Consider the following 18,125-nt stretch of genomic DNA (forward strand, 5'->3'; position numbering starts at 1 on the left):
GGGGGGCTGGGCCTCGCGAGACAGCGCGGGGGACTTCCTGCGCCAGCTGGAGGGCAGAAGGCCCGACCTTCGCGGGCACCCCCACGACAGGGCCACCGCGGCTCCAGGCTGCGGCGCAGACACCACGGAAACCGAAGACTGCGGCAACCCTCGCTTCCCACGTTTCCGGCCTCGGTGTCCAACCCCTTACGCTCAGCCGACTGAGTGAATACACCACGCATGCGCCACTTCCGACGAACCCTGTGCGCATGCGCACCGCTGAAGCCGTACTTGGTGATGGGGAAGAGATTCTCGCGTTGTTTCTGCGGGCGGCGCCGTGGCTTAGTTGGTTAAAGCGCCTGTCTAGTAAACAGGAGATCCTGGGTTCGAATCCCAGCGGTGCCTCAACCGAGCATCCCGGCTCTCTTTTTCACCCCTGCGCAGTTTTGCTCTGCTGCCCTACCCAGAGCCCCTCTCTCTCTGAGTTTGTGAGGGTGAACCTGAGAAGCCAGGTTAGCGGGCTCTGTGCTGCGGCAGGGACCTTCCCGAGGATGTCCTTGGCTCCCACGAGCTGGCTTTCCCCTGGACGAGCTGGGCCATGTGTGCCAGTTCCTCCTCTGAGCGCCCCCCGCACCGGCCGGTTGACGGGGCCCCTTTTCCAGCCGCGCGATCGGTGTCACCCATTTCACAGACGCGCCTGGCGAGGTCCAAGCTGAGCCCGGCCAGTGTTTCCCCGGGGCTGCGGAAAGGATGAGTCAGAGGCTGTATCTTCGGGGCACCAGGTGGGAGGCTGACCCCGGCTCTGGCTGCTGCACAAATACACAGCTGGAGGGCCTGACCGAAAGCAATTGCACCGGAGTCCCTGGGGGGCCGCGAAGCATGGGAAGTTTGAACAGTCACCCAGGAATAGTTGTCAAACTCAGCAAAATTCATGTCCGACGCAACAAGACAGACCCAAGGAGTTGCAGAGATGGCACTTAGGGCATAAGCCCGTGTTCCTAAGAGTCAAATTCACTTGCATCTCTCCCCTACCTCTCCCATGCGTCTAGATTTACGATCTGTTTCTTCTCTTGTTTTGCGGATCCCTTCTTGCCCTTTGCAACCTTTCGGTTGGCACCTAAACCAGCTCTTCAAGAAATATTAAAAGATCTTATAAAATTTAACACTAAAAAAAAAAGAATAATCTAATTTTTAAAAATGGGCAGATGACATGAATAGACATTTTTCCAAAGAAGACATGACCCATGAGGCCAACAGACACATGAAGAGATGTTCAACATCACCCATCATCCAAGGAAACATAAGTCAAAACTACACTGAGATATCACCTCACACCAGTCAGCATGGCTAAAATCAACAGCACAAGAAACAACAGGTGTTGGAGAGGATGTGGAGAGGGGACCCCTCTGGCACTGCTGGCGGGAATGCAAACCGTTGCAGCCCTTTATTATTTTCTTAATAACGTTTTCTTTTCTCTAGCTACTTTATTGTAAGAATACAGTACATCACACATATTACAAAATATGTGTTAATCAACTCTTTGTGTTATCAGTAAGGCTTCCGGTCTACAGTAGGTGAGTCAAAAGATACATTATTTTTCAACTGTGTCACAGGTCAGCGCCCCATCCTCTAAATTGTTCAAGGGTCAGACATAATACAAATCCTTCTCAAACTTCCCAAAAAATAAGAGAGGAGGGAACACCTCCACATTCATTTTACAAGGCCAGCATTACCCTGATAATAAAAACAGACAAGGACACTACAAGAGAAAAGAAAAACAGGTCACTATCGTGATGAACATGGATTCAAACCCCTCATCGTATTAGGACAACAAATTCAACAGTACATTATAAGGATTACATACCATAGTCAGGTGGGATTTATTCCATGAATTCAAGAAGGATTCAACATGGGTGGCCCAACTGTTTAAGCATCCAACTCTTGGTTTCTGCTCAGGTCATGATCTCATGGTTTGTGAGTTCAAGCCCTGAATCAGGCTCGGTGCTGTCCGCATGGAGCCTCCTTAGGATTCTCTCTCTCCTTCTCTCTCTGCCCCTCCCCTACTTGTGTGCATTCTCTCTAAATAAATAAATAAATAAACTTAAAGAATGATTCAACATCCACAAATTAATCAATGTGATATATCATATTAACAAAATGAATGATAAAAATCATAAATCATCTCAATAGATGTAGAAAAACATTTGACAATATTTAACATCCTTTAATGATAAAAAACTTAACCAACTGGGTACAGAGGAATGTACCCCAGGATCATAAAGACCATGTATGACAAGCCCACAAGTAACATCACACTAAACAGTGAAAAGCTAAAAGCTTTTCCTGTAAGATCAGAAACAAGTCAAGAATGCCCATTCTCTCCACTTTATTCAACATAGTATTGAAGCTCCTAGATTGAGCATTAGATAAAAAATAGAAATAAAAGACATCCAAATAAGGGGGGGGGCGCCTGGGTGGCTCAGTCGGTTAGACCTCCGACTTCAGCTCAGGTCAGATCTCATGTTCGTGGGTTTGAGCCCCGCATCAGGCTCTGTGCTGACAGCTCAGAGCCTGGAGCCTGCTTCCGGTTCTGTGTCTCCTTCTCTCTCTGCCCCTCCTCCTCTCATGCTCTGTCTCTCTGTGTATCAAAAAATAAATAAAACATTAAAAAAAAACAAATAGGGGGGAAAAGGAGTAAAATTTTCTCTATTTGCAGATAACATATTAAATATAGGAGAGAATCTATTGAAAAAAACCATTAAGGGGGCACCTGGGTGGCTCAGTTGGTTGTGTCTGAATTCAGTTCAGGTCATGAGATTGCAGTTTGTGGGTTCGAGCCCCACATCCGGTTCTGTGCTGGCAGCTCAGACCTTGGAGCTGCTTCCGATTCTGGGTCTCCCTCTCTCTCTGTCCCTCTGTCTCTTGCAGTCTATCTCTGTTTCTCTCTTTCTCAAAAATAAATAAACATTAAAAAAATTTAAAACCATTAAAATAAATGAATTCAGTAATGTTGCAGAATATAAAACCAATATATAAAAATCAGTTGCATTTGTATAGACTAACAAAAAGAGTAATTATGAAAAATCCCATTTATAATAGCATAAAAAAATAAAATACTTAGGAATAAATTTAACCAAGAAGGTAGAAGATCTGTATGCTGAAAACTATACAAAATTGGTGAAAGAAACCCAAGAAGTCACGAATAAGTGACATTATGTGTTTATGGGTTGGAAGAATTAATGTTGTGAAAATGTCTGTATTACCCAGTGTGACTACAGATTCAGTGCGATTCCTATAAAAATTCCAACTGCATTTTTCACAGAAAAAAAATCCTAAAACTTGTATAGAATCACAGAAGACCCCAAATCGTCAAGACAACCTTGGGAAATAACAAAGCTGTACTTACTGGAAGAGGAGATACCATAATCATAAAGGCAGTGTTCCTGGGGCCAGGCTCACCCCCTGCACTCTGAATGTGCTGGTCCCTGGGATTTCCTCAACTGTGAGGAGCGAAACAGACTCAACTATAGGGAACAAACTAATGGTTACTAGAGGGGAGGCGGGTGGGGGGATGGGTTAAATAGGTGATGAGTATTAAGGAGGGAACTTGTAATGACCACTGGGTGTTGTATATAAGTGATGAATCACTAAATTCTACACCTGAAACTAATATCACACTGCATGTTAACTAACTGGAATTTAAATTAAAATTTGGAGGGGCACCTGGGTGGCTCAGTCAGTTAAACATCTGACTGTGGCTCAGGTCACTATCTCACAGCCCTGAGTTCTAAGCCCCACATCGGGCTCTGTGCTGACAGCTCAGGGCCTGAAGCCTACTTCGAGTTCTGTGTCTCCCTCTCTCTTCACCCCTGTCCTGCTTGCACTCTGTTTCTCTCTCAAAAATAAATAAACATTAAAAAATTTTTTTAATAAAATAAAAACTTGGTAAAAAGAGAAATAAACTTGGAGGCATCGTACTTCCTAATTTCAAACTATAGTATGAAGCTATCGTAATCAAAACAGTATGGCATTGGCATAAAAGAAGACACAGAGACCAATGAATAGAATAAGAGCCCAGAAATAAACCCATTCATACCTGGTCAATTAATTTACAACAAAGGGGCCAAGAATATACAATGGAGAAAAGGATACTCTCTCTAAATGGTTCTGGGATAAGCAGAAAACTACATGCAAAAGAATGAAACTAGACCCCTCTATTCCACCATACAAAAATCAATTCAAAATGCACTAAAGATTTGACTGTAAGATTTGAAAACATAAAACTCCTAGAAAACATAGGGGGTAAGCTCCTTAACATCAGTTTAGGCAATAATTCTTGTATTGACATCAAAAGCAAAGGCATCAGGAGCACCTGGGTGGTACAGTCGATTATGTGTCTGGTTCTTGATCTCGGCTCAGGTCATGATCTCAGTTGGTGAGTTCAAGTCCTGCATCGGGCTCTGTGCTAATAGCATGGCACCTAGCTTGAGATTCTGTCTCTTCTTTTCTCTGCCTCTCTCATCCTTGTATTTTTTTCCTCTCTCTCTTTCCTCTCAAAATAAAAAAAAAACTTAAAAAAATAAACAAGTGGTACTACATTAAACAAACAAACACTTCTGTATAGCAAAGAAAGTCATCAACAAAATGAAAAGGCCAAATGGGAGAAAATATTTACAAACCTATAAAGATAAAGGGTTAATATCCAAAATAAATAAAGAGCTCAATATATAAAGATTATATAACTATATATATACAACTCAATAGCACAAAATCCAAACAATTCAATCAAAAAATGGGCGCAAGGTCTGAATAGATATTTTTCAAAGGATGATGTATAGATGGTCAAAAGGTACAAAATCAGTAATCATCAGGAAAACGCCAATCAAAATGACAGTGAGCTATCACTTCACACCTGTCAGCATGATTGTCATCAAAAAGACAAGAGATTAACAAGTATTGGTGAGAATGTGGAAAAAAGGGAATCTTTGTGCACTGCTAGTGGGTGTTTAAGTTGGTGTAGCCACTATGCAAAAGATTATAGAGATTTTTCAAAAATTATAAACAGAACTACCATATGATCCAGTAACACCACTTCTGGGTAAATAGCCAAAGAAAATACAAATAGGATCTTGAAGAATTATCTCTATTCTCATGTTCACTGCAGAATTATTCACAATAGCCACAATATAGAAACAACCTAAGTGTCCATCAATGGATGAAGAGATAAAGAAGATGTGCTATATACATACAGAAATTATAAATATATATTTAGTTCAATATTAGCCAGGAGAAAGAAGAAACTCTTGCCATTTGCCACAACGTAGATTTAACCTTGAGGACACTGTGCTAAATGAAACACAAACAGTGTATGATATCACTTACATATAGCACCTAAAAAAGTCAAACTCATAGAAACAGAAAAAATAATTGTGGCTTTCCTGGGGCTTGGGGGTGGGAGAAATGGAGATGAAGAGATGTTGGTCAAAAAGTAAAAACTCTGAGAAATAAGATGAATTAGTTCTGGAAATCTAATGTATACTTGGTGGTTATAGCTGATAATACTGTATTATATACTTGACAATTGTTATGACAGCTCTTAAATGTTCTCACCTCAAAAAAGGAAATGGTAACTTACGTGATGAGTTGGAAATTCTGGCTAACACTATGTTGCAATCATTTTGCAATATATAAGTATCAATTCAACAGGTTGCACACATTAAACTTACAAAATAGTGTATGTCAATCATATCTCAATAAAGTTGGAAAGAAGATAAAATTCAATTAATTTTCATAATAAAAAAGGCTGCATCTTGTATGGTTCCAATGGTATAACGTTCAGGAAAAGGCAAAACTATGAAGATAGTAAAAAAAAAAATAAAGTGGTTTCCAGGGTTGGGAGGAGGAGCGGATTAGCAAAGCACGGAAGATTTTTAGAACAGTTGAATACTCTGTAGAGTAATATAATGATATATTATGTGTGTATATGTGTATTGTATGTATAATATAATATCTATCTTAAACATTTGTCCAAGCCCATAGATTGTAAATACCAAAAGTGAACTCTAAGGTAAATTATGAACTTTGGTGATTATGATGTGTCAGTATAGGTTCATTAACAATTCAATTAAAAAATGGGCAGAAGGTCTGAATAGGTATTTTTCAAAGGATGATGTATAGATGGCCCAGATACTGATAATGGAGAAGCTATATATGCATGTGGGGGTAACAGATACGGGAAATCTCTGCATCTTCCTCTCAATTTTGCTGTGAACTTAAAACTGGTCTTAACAGGGGCGCTGGGGTGGCTCAGTTGGTTAAGCCTCTGACTTCGGCTCAGGTCATGATCTTGCAGTTCGTGGGTTTGAGTCCCTCATTGGGCTCTGTGCTGACAGCTAGCTCAGAGCCTGGAGCCTGCTTCAGATTCTGTGTCTCCCTCTCTCTCTGACCCTCCCCTGCTCACGCTGTCTCTCTTTCTATCAAAAATAAATAAAACATTAAAAATATTTTTTTAAACTGGTCTTGAGAAATGAAGTCTTAAAAAAATAACTATGGGAGGGATAAATTGTTATTTAATGTTAATTTGATTTAAAAATTAATCATGCAAAAAATTAATCATGCAAAAAATCTTGTTAGAACTAGAACCAAATTTCACAATGATGCAGGATAGAAAATTGATATACATGTCAGTTGTGTGTCTATACACTACAATATACAATCCAAAGAAAAGTAAGAACATAGTTGCATTTACAAAATCTTTTTTTTTTAATGTTTTATTTATTTTCGATACAGAGAGAGACAAAGCATAGAGGGGGAGGGGCAGAGAGAGAAGGAGACACAGAACCGGAAGCAGCTCCAGGCTCTGAGCTGTCAGCACAGAGCCCGACGTGGGGCTCAAAACCCACAAACGTGAGATCTGACCTGAGCCGAAGTCGGAGGCTTAACCGACTGAGCCACCCAGGCGCCCCTACAAAATCTTTTAAGGAATGAAATATTTAGCAATTAGCTTAATGAAAGATGTGAAACAGTTGTAGTTGTAGACTAAACTTAGAAAACATTGCTGAAAGAAGTTAAAGAAAACACAAATAAATGACATCTGATGTTAATGAACTGAGAGCTTGACTAACACTATGGGATTACTAACAGTACTCAAATTGATCTACAGATTCAATGCAGTAAGTATCAAAATCCCAACAAGTTTTGTAGAAATAAAAAAAATGTATCCCCAAATTCATATGAAATCTCAATGGACCCCAAATAGCCAAAACAATCTTAAAAAAAAAAAAGAAAAGAAGTTTAAGATCTTCCACTTCCCAATTTTATTTATTTTTTAATGTTTTTTTTAAATTTTTTTTTGAGAGACAGACAGAGACAGCATGATCAGGGGAGGGTCAGAGAGAGAGGGAGAATCAGAACCGGAAGCAGGCTCCAGGCTCTGAGCTGTCAGCACAGAGCCCGACACAGGGCTCGAACCCACCAACGTCAGATCATGACCTGAGCCGAAGCCGGACACTCAACCGACTGAGCCACCCAGGCGCCCCTCCACTTCCCAATTTTAAAACTTACTACGAAGCTACAGTAATCCAAACAGTGTGGTGTTAGCATAAAGGCAAACCTACAGATCAGTGGAGTAGAATAGAGAGCAAGAAATAATCCCTCGCATACATAAGACAAATTATTTTTGACCAGGGTGTCAGTGGGGACAGTTGTTAGTAGATGGTTCTGGGAAACTGAATATCTACAGGCAAAAGAATAAAGATGGATACTTACCTTAACACCATATACTAACATTAACTCAAAATGGCTCTAAAAACTAAACCTTGGAGCTGAAACTATTAAACCCTTAGAAGAGAACATGCAGGAAAAGTTTCATGACATTGAACAATGAATGGATTTGCTAATGATTTCTTGGATATGATAGCCAAGCACAGGCAACAAAAGAAAATCAGACTTCATCAAAATTAAAATTCAGTGTGCACTCAAAAACTATCAGTGGGGTAGAAGGCGACCTATGAAATGGGTGAAAGTATCTGCAAATCATTTATTTGTTAAGAGGTTACTATCCAGGAGGCGCGTGGGTGGCTCAATTGGTTAAGCATCCTGATCTTGATTTCGCCTGAGGTCATGATCTCACGGGGTCATGAGTTCGAGCCCCAGTCAAGCTCTGTGCTTACAGCATGGAACCTGCTTGGATTTCTCTCTCTCCCTCTCTCCCTTTCTCTCCCTCTCTCTCCCTCTCTCTCTCTCTCTCTCTCTCTCTCTCTCTCTCTTCCAAAAATAAATAAACATTAAAAAGGGGGATTAATATCCAGGACATATAAAGAGCTATAACCCAACAACAACAACAAACTGATTAAAGAATAGACAAAAGACTTGAATAGATGGCTCTCCAAGAAGATATCCAAATGGCCGATAAACACATGAAAAGATGTTTAACAACACTATTCATTAGGGAACCGCAAATCAAAAACACAATGAAATACCACTTCATGGGGTGCCTGAGTGGCTCAGTTGGTTAAGTTTCCAACTTAGGCTCAGGTCATACCTTACAGTTTGTGGGTTAGAGCCCCGCATCAGGCTCTGTGCTGACAGTTCAGAGCCTGGAGCATGCTTTGGATTCTGTGTCTCCCTCTCTCTGCCCTTCCTCTGCTCGTACTCTGTCTCTGTCTCTCAAAAATAAATAAAAATGTAAAAAAAAAAAAAAGAAACAAAGAAATACCACTTCACTACCATTAGGACAGATACTACCAGAAACAGAAAATAAAAATTTGGGTGGGGGGTGGGCGCCTGGTTGGCTCAGTCAGTTAGGCACCAGACTCCAGCTCAGGTCCCCACATGGGTCTCTGTGCTGACAGCTCAGAGCCTGGAGCCTGTCTCAGATTTTGTGTCTCCCCCTCTCTCTCTCTCTGCCCCTCTCCTGCTCGTGCTCTGTCTCTTTATCAAAAATAAATAAACATTAAATTTTTAAAAATTTTGGATAAAGAAGAGGTGGTATATATACATAATGGAATATTCTTCAGCCATAAAAAAGAATGAAATGTCATCATTTGCAATGATGTGGATGGAGCTAGAATGTATTATACGAAGTGAAATAAGTCAGTCAGAGAAAGAAAAATACCATATGATTTCACTCAAAGGTGGGATTTAAGAAACAAGTCAAATGAGCAAGGGGGTAAAAAGAGAGAAGCAAACCCAGAAATAGACTCTTAACTACAGAGAACAAGCTGAGGGTCATTGGAAAGGACTTGGATTGGGGACGAATGGATGACGGGGTCTAAGGAGGGCACACGTGATGAGCACCGGGGGTTGTTTGGAAACAGAATCGCTCAATCCTACACCTGAAACCACTATTACACTGCAGAGTAATTAACTAGAATTTATTTTTTTAAGGTTATTTATTTATTTTTGAGAGAGAGAGAGAGAGAGAGAGAGAGAGAGAGACAGCACGAGCAGGGGAGGGGCAGGGAGAGAGGGGGAGAGACAGAGAATCCCAAGTGGGCTCCATACTGTCAGCACAGAGCCTAATGCGGGGCTTGAACTTATGAACTGTGAGATCATAACCCAAGCCATAATCAAGAGTCAGATGCTTTAACCAACTGAGCCCCCTGGGTGCCCTAACTAACTGGAACTGAAACCCTGTATAGTGCTGGTGGGAGTGTAACCTGGGGCAGAACTGTGAAATTTAGAACGGCACCCCCCCCCCCCGATTGAAAATATAATTACCATTATGATCCAGAAGTTCCGCTTTTTGGGACTAACTTGGAAAAGTAGGGGCTTGGCAGGTGTTTGTACACCTATGTTCATAGTAGTTTATTCACAAGAGCCAAAAGGTGCAAGTGAGCCGAGTGTCCACTGAAGGATGACTGGATTAGCAAAATGTGGTGTATATTCAATGGGTTATGATTCAGCCTTAAAAGGGAAGGAAATTTGGCCACATGTCCCAACATGGATGAAGCTTGAAGACATTATGCTAAGTGAGATGCCAGTCACCAAAGGACAAATACTGTGATTCCACTCACATGAGGTAACTAGAGAAGTTAAATTCAGACAGACGGAAAGTGGAATGGTGCCTGCCCTGGGGGAGAGGGGAGGGGCGTTCTTGTTTACCGGGTAGAGAGTTTCAGCTCGGGAAGATGGAAAAAGTTCTGGAGATGGATGGTGGTGAGGGTTACACTTAGTTAATGCACTCTATGTCAATGAATTGTCTCTTAAAAATAGTTAAAGTGCAAACTTTACGTTCTGAGTATTTTACTATAATAAATAAAACGATACCTGAGGCCTCAAGTGTCTCCCATACCTGAATGTTTACACAATAACAGAAAATTGATCCAGGTGACCAAAAGTGAAAACAGAAAGTTTGCTTTTTGTGCATCAGAGGACAGTTGGGGAAGTGCTCTGGGTAAGGACGGAGGACTCTGGGCGTCCCTCAAGGGGACCTCAGAAAGAATTCTACTGAGTAATAAGTGTATCCTTCTTTTAGACTTTGAACAGAAAAAAAGACATCAAAGAGAATCTTCCAGTTGAGATAACAGCAAACCCAATGCCAATCTTCATCACAGGAACGGGCACGAGTGCTGTATAGACGTGGCGTGCTGGGTCTAGGCTTTTTCTTTCGAGGGGGTCGTAGCTCACATTTGTCGCCTCTGCAGTGGGAGGCACCCAGAGTTTGTCCTTCTCGGCTTGGGTCCCCGGCCCTGAGCCAGCGGCTAGCGCATCCTTCTGCCTGGAATCGCAAGGATTCCCACGGCTGAAGCTAGGAGGGTGCCAGAACAGCATGTTGGCAGGACAGTTTGGGGATCTACCATGCATGTCCCTAGATAAATAAAAGATAAGGGAAAACCTCCCTACCCAACCGAGGGCCCCTCTGAAGGAGCACCAGCCATGCCCCGCCCCGCCCCTCACCCCACTCCTCACTGGCCTCCTGTCTGGCTGCCTTTCCTTCCTGGGTCAGCAGCTGTGCCGGGCTCACTATGTTAGTTGTGTTCTTGCCAAAGCAGACTCCGAGACGAAGTTCTGGGGACAGGATGTTCATTTGGGATGTGATGTCAGGGTGAACAGGTATGAACCTGGGAGCATGGGGAGGGGGAGAAAGCCCTTGCTATTAGCAACTAGGTCTTCAACCTGCTGCCAGCTCTCTCAGAGACAGTGTGAGACTTACCTCAGAATTGACCTGCTGGAGACCAAGGAGGTGTGTATTTTTTTATGATAGTTTATTGTCAAATTGGTTTCCATATAACGCCCAGTGCTTCTCCCCACAAGTGCCCCCCACCATGACCATCACCCCCTCCCTCCCTCCCCCTCCCCTTTCAGTCCATGGTTCGTCTTCAGTATTCTGTAGTCTCCCTTGATCTGTGTCCCTCACTCTTCCCTGCTCTCTTTCCCCCTTCCTCTCCCCATGGTCCCCTGCCAGATCTCTCCTGTTAGACCTATGAATGCAAACATATGGTATCTGTCCTCCGCCTGACGTATTTCGCTTAGCATGACACCCTCAAGGTCCATCCACTTTGCTACAAATGGCCAGATGTCATTCTTCCTCATTGCCATGTAGTACTCCATTGTATATACACCACATCCTCTTGATCCATTCATCAGGTGATGGACATTTAGGCTCTTTCCATGATTTGGCCATTGTAGAAAGTGCCTCTATGAACATTGGGGTTCATGTGCTCCTATGCATCAGCACTTCTGTATCCCTTGGGTAAATCCCTAGCAGTGCTATTGCTGGGTCATAGGGGAGTTCTATGGATAGTTTTTTGAGGAACCTCCACACTGTTTTCCAGAGCGGCTGCACCAGTTTACATTCCCACCAACAGTGTAGGAGGGTGCCCGTCTCTCCACACCCTCACCAGCATCTATAGTCTGAAGCACCCCCGCACTTTCATAGTGAAGCTGACAATGAATGGCCTGCCAGGCTCCCACGTGGCGGAGAAAGCTACCAAGCAGTAAAGAGAGGTACAAGTGTGTGAGGAGGCAAACAGTGAGCAGGGGTGCCTGCTGGGGGGTGGGGTGGGGGGAAAGCTGTCCAGATCACTGCACATGACTCAGGCCGGTGAGAATAGGATGGGGCTTCATGATTAATGGAGGAAATGATATGTCAGAGGCAGATAGGAAAAGAAATTCTGGCTTTGACCGCCAAATTCTAAGTTTTGATGTCAAAGATTTAGAAAGACGTCCTGTCATTGATATTTTCCCCAACACCAGATTAGACAAAGATTCTATAGTTAGGGGGAAGGAAGTGAGAGGGGAGGCAGCGCATGGACAGCGCCGGGGCTGCTGGTGCCTGGTAGTCCTCGGGCTGTTCCCTGGAAGTTGAGCAACAGCCAAGAGATCACCTGTGTTGTGAGAACCATCTACCCTTCACGCATCTCTCCTTATCTTTGGACAAGGCGCCCATCATGCCTGTACACTCACCTATATGTGACAGTTCTTCTCCACAACCGGGTGCCCATCCAACTCCTCTGGGCGGCTAGTACCTTTCCAGTGGCCCTGGCGATTGTAAGCCCCTGGAATGGGAGACTACTGGCATAACACCTGCTGCTGAACATGAACTTGGCTGGAGAGCAGGTTCTCTGTCCACAACCTCTCTGTGCCACCTTATTTCCCCTTAGCTTCCACAGAGACAAAGGTTCATACCCCATTTTAGAGGCAGCCCCTACTCATGATGTGGCGTGGGGTTGAGGGGTGAGGGCAGCCCCAGGGCTCATCCTGAGCAAGGTGGCCTTCCATTGCCATCAACAGAGCACACATCACAACAGGGAGATGAGTGACTGCCAACGTATCCAGTTTAGGGAGGACCCTGTAAGCTCCTTGCCACAAAGATCATAGAAACACTCATCCTGTGAAGGTCCCTGTGGACCTAGCGGGCTCTTCACTCAGGTAGCTCTCAGTGGGCTGTCACTGAACCAGACAAGTGGGGCAGATACGCATGAGAGGGTTCCAAAGTCATGGCTCTGGAGGAGTCACAGGAGGAGTCTGGAAGCTCTGGGACCTTGGAGCCCAGCTCTGTATATAAGACCCACCTTGTAGTAGAGGTACGTGGAGGCAGCTCATTCCACCACAGAAAAAACTCAAGTCTGAGAGGCAGCTTCTTGGTCCTGGCCGGGCTCAGCACTTACACGGCAACCAAGAACCTTATCTCTCTTCTTCTTCTCTGTGTAAGTTGCTTTGGACAAGAGCTCCTTTGTACCAATAATTGTACTCTGCACTCACCACAGCCATGGAAGTGGGAAGTATTTTTCCCATTCTTTAACAGAAGCCCAAGGGACTGTAATATATGCACAGGCGCAAGTGAGTTCACCAAGCCTGTCCCTTCAGCGGGGGCGGTAGGAGCCCATCTGCTACTCAGGAGCCAAGCAACATCCTTCACACTCTTGACCTCTCTGAGCCTCCGTTTCCTCACCTGTAAGACTATGAGGATTACTCCCATTTCTCAAGGCGCTGGGAGGCTTAAATGTGGTCGGTAATGCATGTGACCTGTGGGTCCTGGGCCACAGAGCTGCTCAGACCCGCCAGCTGCCGTGATTGTCATCTTCCCCACCTTCCCCACCCCATAACTAGCTCAGCTCAGGAACAACATCCTGATGACATTCGCATCCAGCCCCCGTCAGAAGTCACAGGTCCATGCAGAATTCCCCCAAAGGGCCCAATCTCTAGCCCAAGGAGTAAGCACTTACCGGTGGATTCAAGGCTCTGACTATGGGAATCCTCCAGCCCGACGTCAGGACATGGCAGCTTGCTGAAACTACATCTATCAGGCAAATGGCATCTTTAGGGCTCTTGGCCAGGCTGGCTCCAATAACACAAAGGACATGAGTACACTGTACCCTAAAAAGAAAAGGTCCTGAGACTTGCTGAGGCCTCAAAGGATAAGAGACACCAAGCTGCACGGCAAACTCATTGGACACTTCTGGAAAGGGGCCTGACACCTTGTTTGGAGTGTGACTTTTGGATCAGAGCAAGTAAAGGTGGATTCTTCTCAATCCTGGCCATAAAAGTATCAAAAAGTACCCCTGAAAAGCTCTCATAAAGCTCCTTCCAATAGAGCAAAAAGAGGAGGAAGGGGTCCCTTGTCCCATCCGGAGTGACAGGAGTTGGGGTTCTGGGTCAGGACAGAATGAAGTAGCTGAGGAGGTCTTTCCAGTATTCCAGGTGAGTCCCTGGGTTCCTGGGAGAGGATGGGGTGGCAAAGAACCTGCTCCGGGTCAGCCTCCTCCTGCTGTTCTTACAGGGACTCGCAGCTGAAGCAGGGTCCTGTCCCCCTCAGGTGTGACAGTAGCAGAGAGAGGACACATTCTAGTCCTCACGTTGGTGTGCTACAGGTCTAGGGAGCTGGGGGCCCTTTTGGAGAATGTGTCCTGGCACCTAGGCCACAGAATAACCCCCTGGATTCTACAGAAAGAGGTAAAATGAGGGTATTAGGGAAGCATGGACACAGGGCGGGGGTGGTAGGATAAAGTCTGGACAGTGTAAGTGGCCAGTGGTAGTGATGACAGTCTAAAGAGGATCCAAGCACTTGTGTTGTTGAGGGGGCCTGACACGCTGGCCAGGTCATGCCATGGGGACAGGAGAGCCTGAGCGTTATCGGGCTAGTGGCCTGGTAGAGACAAGCAGTCAGGGCTCAAGTGGTCAGAGGCTCCACTGAGTCTCTCTTCCCGTCTTTTCCTACACCGCTAGTGTCTGCTGTCTTCCTTCTACCTCTTCATCCTGTGGGATTCTTGGACCTCCAAGATTCCCAGGGAAATGCCATGGTGAGCAGGGCAATGGGTTCTTTCCTCCACTGCCCCGGGATGAGCAGATACACAGCCAGACAGGCACCAGAGCCACAGCTGGCTAGACACACAGAATGTCAAGCACATGCTCCTTATCCTCTGATGTCATTTTTTCATCAAGGCAGTGCTTCAGTTTTCTGGAATTTGCAACATCACAGGGTTGTCTTGATATTCTGCCACTACACTAGCATCACTGACTAGAGGTGACAAGATTATACAAACATTCTCGGGGTGCCTGGCTGGCTCAGTCCAGCTCTTGATCTCACGGTTGTGAATTCAAGCCCCATGCTGGGTACCGAGATTACTTAAAAATTAAATCTTAAAAAGAAAAAAAAAATTTCACAAACACTCTTTGCACAGCTGGCACAATGTCACAATCCGGACCACAAAGGGAAGGCGTCAGATCCTTAAAACACTCATCCTTCATTGCTTCCTCCTAACATGCTCAGAATACCCTAAGGAGGTTTCAGAAAGCCTGGAAAAGCCACCTACAAGGTGTTGCAGAGGAACACAGACACATCAGTCAGCTTCAGGCTGCAGATGGTACAGATGGTAGGTGCTCCCTACCCGCCATGGGACTCTTTTATACCAACTGTTGGTCCCACAGGGGGCTGGAGAAATCTGTGCCAGACATCTTGTTTTCCAAGAGACAGAAGCTTGGAACTGCCTAGGACCACAGAGGGGGATACAGGTGTGGGCAGAGTACAATAAGCCCTGAGTCTAAAATCAGGTCCCCTTCTCCACCTTGAGGACCCCGCCAGCGGTCAATGGACACGGCAAGCCTAAAGGGGAAAAACCCAAGACACCCGACCAGGGAAAGAGCCCGGAAAAAGGAAAGGCAAAGGATCAGAGTACGGGATGGCCAAGAACCCAATCCTGGACTCTGGCTGCTTAGTTGACACTTACCAGCTGGCCATGCGGTCATGGGCTGTTCACCCATCTCTCTGAGCATGTTTCTCCACTTAGACCTTGAGAATAGTGTAGCATCCATCCCCCAGCCTTGTTTCGAGGAGTCGGAAATATAATGCACATAAAGCTTAGCAGCCTAATCCCAACCACAGTGGAAGGCCTGGTATCTGCAGAGTAACTGCTCAATGGAATTTTAAGTGATTATTAGAGGAATAAAGGAAAACAATTCTTGATCTGTGGATCTTCTCTCTCCTGCAGCATGGTTACCAAATCAGGCCTCCTCAATGATGGTTCACATGAGCCTGCCTGGATGTGAACCTGAAGATACTCTGTTCTCGAGTTTATTGACTTTCAGGAAATTTAGTGCTTATGCAAAGGTCTCATAGCCAGTAAGTGTCAAGGGAAGGCTGGAGCACAAGCCCTCTACCGTCCTGCTCAGGCCTTCTGGTGGCCATGCCCTGCCTTGCTTCCATCCCAGTCTCTGTCCTTCACCTGCTCAGTGGCCGTCACGAGCCAGTTTCAGGAGGCTCTCCTACATGCTGGCCCAGAGGTTCTAGTGGCCCATTGACGGAGTCCTGCTACCTGGTTATCTGATGCAACCTCAGATCAGAACTGAATTTGTCAACGTTCAGCCAGTCTGGGAATCTTACTTAGCTTGGTGACCCTGAACCCCCAGCTCCCAGGAACCCTTTGCGTGGAGGTGGGAGGAGAAGCAGACGGCACGAGCACCTCATAGTCAATGCGCTCGCCTCCCTCTGCCGAAGGGAGGCCACTGCGAGGGGAGCCTTGAGGAGGTGCAGGTCCTTGGCAGCATCCGTGAGATCTGGACGCAGGGTCTTGGCTCAGCTGCGAGGATATTCCCGGAGAACCTAAAAATTTACTCGCCTCCTCAAGTGAACTTCCTTCTTTAATAGCTCTTGCCTTGGCCTTCTTTGACTACTACGACCTGAATCCAAAAAACCAGATGCTAAGAACCACCTCCGCTGAGACAAGAAAGGTTATTAGCAAAATCCATGGTCTGGAAAGTATAAAATCAGCAAGGATGGTGTATCTCCAGCCAGATGTTCTAACACCTCTAGGGGAGGTCGTGACCCCTTGGCTGGCTCCCATCACATGGGAGGGGACTGACGCTCTGAATGAGCAGTTCCGCAACAGAATCTCACCATTGGATTAGCTGTATTTTCCGTAAAATCATGCGTGATCTTCCTGAAGCAGTTCCTGCTGTCTGCAGAGACGTACCTCATGGCGGGACACAGGGTGGGTGAACTACTACATCTTCACTGACCAGCCAGACTACGTTCCTCATATTAACATCCAAAAAGGAAGGCAGATAATCATCCTCAACGTCCAGAGCTGTGTCCGCCAGGAGGACATCTCCGTGCACCGCACGGAGGTCATCAGCAACATTTCCTGGCGGCGCTTCCACCAGGAGGTGGATCACCTTGTGTGTGGAGGTGTGGAGGTGAAGTTCAGTGACCACATGGGCGTGGAGAGCCTCTCCCCCTTGTCCGGCATCCTGCATCCTGGCTACTGTGGGCTCCGTCAGTATGGAGGTCGGCCTCAGTCACAAGCCCACATTCCTGAAGATGAGGGGGACCTGTACTACACAGGGGCCTTTTTGGGGGGTCAGTGCCAGGGTTTACAGGCTCCCCAAGGCCTGCCATGAAGCAATAATGGCCAACCAAGCCAACCACATCGCGGCCATTTGGCATGATGAGAGCCACTCAAACAAGTATCTGCTTTACCACAAACTCTCCAAGGTCCTCTCCCCTGAGTACCTGCGGAGTCAGCAGTTACTGTACTATTTTAAACAATAAAAATTGGGGGCGCCTGGGTGGCTCAATCGGTTAAGTGTCCGACTTTGGCTCAGGTCAGGTCTCACAGTTCATGAGTTCGAGCCCCGCATCAGGCTCTGTGCTGACAGTTCAGAGCCTGGAGCCTGTCTTCGAATTGTGTGTCTCCCTCTCTCTCTCTGACCCTTCCCTGCTTACGCTGTCTCTCTCTCTCAAAAAAATAAAAACATTAAAAATTTTACAAAAACAATAAAAATTGATCTTGTCCCAAATCATAAAGCAAAAAAGATTTAAGGTCTTAGAGAAGAATTGCCAACTGAGAGACTGATGAGCAACACTTCCACGAAGGGCTCAGAGAGAGAAGGCTCAGCTAGCCTGAGTCTTCTTTCCTTCCGGCGTGATATTCTTCATTAAACCCATGTCAGCACAAAGGCTATGTCTCTGCTCCCTTCTCCTACCTGATGGAGGCCTAGAACGACCTCTCCAAACTGAGGCCTGACGCCATCCCCACCCCCAATCCTCCAGCGACTGCCACACGCACACACATTTAGGCTGGCCTGATTCTTGGATTCAGGCACAACTCCCCAGGGTTTCCATCACCTCTAGCTTCTCACTGGGTGTTACTGCCACCCGTCAGGATGGAGGAGGTGGGTGGTCTCAGGTTGTCCTGACAAAGGAT

At 45.5% G+C, this 18,125-nt stretch overlaps 1 non-coding gene and 1 pseudogene across 1 annotated transcript; both read left to right on the forward strand.

Annotated features, from left to right (window-relative positions):
* The first annotated feature begins 310 nt into the window (after positions 1-310).
* Positions 311-384, forward strand: TRNAT-AGU. The gene has a single exon. It is a non-coding gene; the product is annotated as a tRNA-Thr (tRNA).
* A 16,311-nt stretch (positions 385-16,695) lies between these two features.
* LOC115279748 lies at positions 16,696-17,470 on the forward strand (annotated as a pseudogene).
* Positions 17,471-18,125: the final 655 nt, after the last annotated feature.

The sequence above is a fragment of the Suricata suricatta genome, chromosome 16 (genome assembly GCF_006229205.1).
Source record: "Suricata suricatta isolate VVHF042 chromosome 16, meerkat_22Aug2017_6uvM2_HiC, whole genome shotgun sequence".
NCBI classification, from domain to species: Eukaryota; Metazoa; Chordata; class Mammalia; order Carnivora; family Herpestidae; genus Suricata; species Suricata suricatta.